This window comes from Vulpes vulpes, chromosome 1 (genome assembly GCF_048418805.1).
Source record: "Vulpes vulpes isolate BD-2025 chromosome 1, VulVul3, whole genome shotgun sequence".
Classification (NCBI taxonomy): Eukaryota; Metazoa; Chordata; class Mammalia; order Carnivora; family Canidae; genus Vulpes; species Vulpes vulpes.
Genome location: NC_132780.1, coordinates 112,570,247 through 112,574,464, shown reverse-complemented (window position 1 = coordinate 112,574,464; position 4,218 = coordinate 112,570,247). Strand labels below are relative to the sequence as shown.

The window sequence follows — 4,218 nt, the reverse complement described above, 5'->3', positions numbered from 1 at the left end:
AACACTAAGGAAGTAATCAGTAGTAATATAAAATAGTAGGGGACTCTAATACCGTATTTACATCAATGGATAGATCATTCAAACAGAAAATAAACAGTGGCTTTGAATGATACATTAGATACATGTTAGATGGATCTAACATATATATTCAGGGCATTCTATCCTAAAGCAGCAACTATGCATTCTTTTCTAGTCCACATGAAACATTTTCCAAAACAAATTACATATTAGGCAACAAAATAAGTCACAACAAATTCAAAAAGACTGAAGTCATATCATGTATTTTTTCTGACCTCAATGCTATGAAACTGGAAATAAACCACAAGAAAAAATCTGGAAAGACCACAAATACATGGAGGTTAAACAACATGCTACTAAAAATTGATTGGGTTAACCATGAAATCAGAGGAAATAAAAATTATTTGGCAAATTGAACACCAATAAAAAATTTTAAAAAATTACGTGGAAACAAATGAAAATGAAAACACAATATTCAGAACCTTTGGGATGCAGCAAAAGCAGTCCTAAGAGGGAAGTTTATAGCAATACAGGACTACCTCAAGAAGCAAGAAAACCCTCAAATAAACAGCCTAACCTTACACCTCAAGGAGTTAGAAAAAAGAACAAACAAAACCCAAAACCAGTATAAGGAAGGAAATAATAAAGATTATAGTAGAAATAAATGAAATAGAAATTAAAAAGATTAAAAACAGAACAGACCAATGAAGCAGGAGCTGTTTCTTTGAAAAGATAAACAAAAGTGATAAACCTCTAGAAAGACTCATGAAAGAAAGAACCCAAATAAACAAAAATCACAAATGAAAGGAGAAATAACCAACACTATAGAAATACAAATAATTTTAAGAGAATATGAAAAATTATATGTCAGCAAGTTGGACAACCTAGAAAAAATGGATAAATTCCTAGAAACATAATCTCCCAAAACTGAAAGGTGAAGAAATAGAAAATTTGAACAGGCTGATTACCAGAAATGAAACTGAATCAATAATTTTAAAAAAAACTTCCAACAAACCAAAGTCCAGGACCAGATGGTTTCACAAGTGAATTCAACCAAACATTAAAAAAAAGAATTATCTATCCTTCCCAAACCATTCCAAAAAATAAAAGAGGAAGAAAGCTTCCAAATTCAGACTGTGAGGCCAGCATTATCCTGATAGCAAAACCAGATAAAAATAGCACACAAAAAAAGAATTACAGGCCAATACCTCTGATGGACATAGATGAAAATATCCTCAATAAAATATTAGTAAATCAAATCCAACAGCACATTTAAAAAATCATTCACCACAATCAAGTAGGGTTTATTCTTGGGATTAAATGGTAGTTCAATATTCACAAATCAATCAGGGTAATACATCACATTAACAAGAGAAAAATTAAAAACTATATGATCATCTCAATACAGATAAAGCATTTGACAAAGTACAACATCCATTCATGATAAAGAAAAAAAACTCAACAAAGAAGGTTTAGAGGGAACATACCTCAACATAATACAGGCCATATATGAAAAAACCACAGCAAACATCATACTCAGTGGGGTAAAATTGAGAGCTTTTCCCCTAAGATCAGGAACAAGACATATGTTCACTCTCACCATTTTTATTCAATATAGTACTGGAAGTCCTAGCCACAGCTTTCAGATAAAAAAAAAGAAGTAAAAGGCGTTCAAATTGGTAAAGAAGTAAAACTTTCACTGTTTGCAGATGATACTATACAACATAGAAAACCTGAAAGACTCCACCAAAAAAACTATTAGAATTGATAAATGAATTCAGTAGGGTTACAGGATACAAAATCTATATACAGAAATCCTGTTGTATTTATATATGCTAATAATGAAGTAGAATGAAATCAAGAAAACAATCCTACTTATAATTAAACCAAAATAATAAAATACCCAAGAATAAACTCAAACAAGGAGGTGAAAGTCCTATACTCTGAAAACTATAAAACCCTGATGAGGGATCCCTGGGTGGCGCAGCGGTTTGGCGCCTGCCTTTGGCCCAGGGCGCGATCCTGGAGACCCGGGATCGAATCCCACATCAGGCTCCCAGTGCATGGAGCCTGCTTCTGTCTCTGCCTCTCTCTCTCTCTCTCTCTCTCTCTCTCTCTCTGTATGGCTATCATAAATAAATTAAAAAAAAAAAAAATTAAAAAAAAAAAAAAAAAAAAAAAAACCCTGATGAAAGAAATTGAAAGCTAATAAATACCATGCTTGTGGTCTAGAAGGCCAAATATTGCTGAAATGTCCATACTACCCAAAGGAATCTACAGATGTAATGCATTTCCTATCAAAATGTTAATGGCATTTTTCACAGACCTAAGCAAATAATCCCAAAATTACTATGGAACCACAAAAGATCCTAAATAGCCAAAGCAATCCTGAAAAAGAAGAACAAAACTGGAAGTATCACAATCCCAGATCTCAAGATAAATCACAAAGCTGTAGTAATCAAAACAGGGTGGTACTGGCACAAAAAATGGACACACAGGTCAACAGAAAAGAAAGCTCCAAAACCCCACAATTACATGGTCAATTAATCTTTGACACAGAGGAAAGAGTATGCAATGTAAAGAGTTTCTTCAACAAATGGGGCCGGGGCCGGGGCCGCGGAGCTCGCGGAGGCAAGGCGGAGGACAAGGAGTGGATCCCCCTCACCAAGCTGGGCCGCCTGGTCAAGGATATGAAGATCAAGTCCCTGGAGGAGATCTATCTGTTTTCTCTGCCCATCAAGGAATCTGAGATCATTGACTTCTTCTTGGGGGCGTCCCTCAAGGATGAGGTCTTGAAAATCATGCCCGTGCAAAAGCAGACCCGTGCTGGCCAGCGGACCAGGTTCAAGGCGTTTGTTGCCATCGGAGATTACAATGGACACGTGGGTCTGGGCGTCAAGTGCTCCAAGGAGGTAGCCACTGCCATCCGTGGGGCCATCATCCTGGCCAAGCTTTCCATCGTCCCCGTGCGACGAGGCTACTGGGGGAACAAGATCGGCAAGCCCCACACTGTCCCATGCAAGGTGACTGGTCGCTGTGGTTCTGTGCTGGTGCGTCTCATCCCTGCCCCCAGAGGCACTGGCATTGTCTCAGCCCCTGTGCCCAAGAAGCTACTGATGATGGCTGGTATTGATGACTGCTACACTTCGGCCAGGGGCTGCACTGCCACCCTGGGGAACTTTGCCAAGGCTACTTTTGATGCGATCTCCAAGACCTACAGCTATCTCACCCCTGATCTCTGGAAAGAGACTGTGTTCACCAAGTCTCCCTATCAGGAATTCACTGACCATCTTGTAAAGACCCACACCAGAGTCTCCGTGCAGAGGACCCAGGCTCCAGCTGTGGCTACCACATAGTTTTATACAAGAAAAATAAAAGTGAATTAAAGCTTGTTAAAAAAAAAAAAAAAAAAAAAAACTAGGAAAACTAGACAACTGGGAAAACTAGACAACTACATGCAAAAGAAAACTAGACAACTGGGAAAACTAGACAACTACATGCAAAAGAACAAAACAAAACCATTTTTTTACACCACACACAAAAATAAGCTTCAGATGGATTAAAGACCTACATGTGAGGGCAGCCCCTGTGGCCCAGTGGTTTAGCGCCGCCTTCAGCCCCGAGTGTGATCCTGGAGACCCGGGATCAAGTCCCACTTCGGGCTCCCTGCATGGAGCCTGCTTCTCCCTCTGCCTATGTCTCTGCCTCTCTCTCTCTATGTCTGTCATGAATAAATAAAAATCTTAAAAAAAAAACAAAAAACCTACATGTGAGCCTGAAACCATAAAAATCTTAGAAGAAAGCACAAGAAGTAATTTCCCTGACACTGGCCATTGCAACATTTTTCTAGATAGGTCTCCTGGGGAAAGGGAAACAAAAGCAAAAATAAACTATTGGGACAGCCTACATCAAAATAAAAAGCTTCTCCATAGCAAAGGAAACAATCGATAAAACTAAAACACAATCTACAGAATGGGAGAAGACATTTGCAAGTGACATATCTCATAAAAGGTTATATGAAGAACTTGTAAAACTCAACACCAAAAAAAAAAAAAAAAAACCCCAAAAAAACCCAAGTAATCTAATTAAACATGGGCAGAGGACATGAACAAACATTTCTCCAAAGTAGATATACAGATGGCCAACTGACACATAAAAAGACATTCATCATCCCTTATAATGAGGGAAATACAAATCAAA

General features: G+C 38.1%; 1 pseudogene; it reads left to right on the top strand.

Moving 5' to 3' along the window:
- Positions 1-2,504: 2,504 nt before the first annotated feature.
- LOC112913691 (small ribosomal subunit protein uS5 pseudogene) lies at positions 2,505-3,409 on the top strand (annotated as a pseudogene).
- Positions 3,410-4,218: the final 809 nt, after the last annotated feature.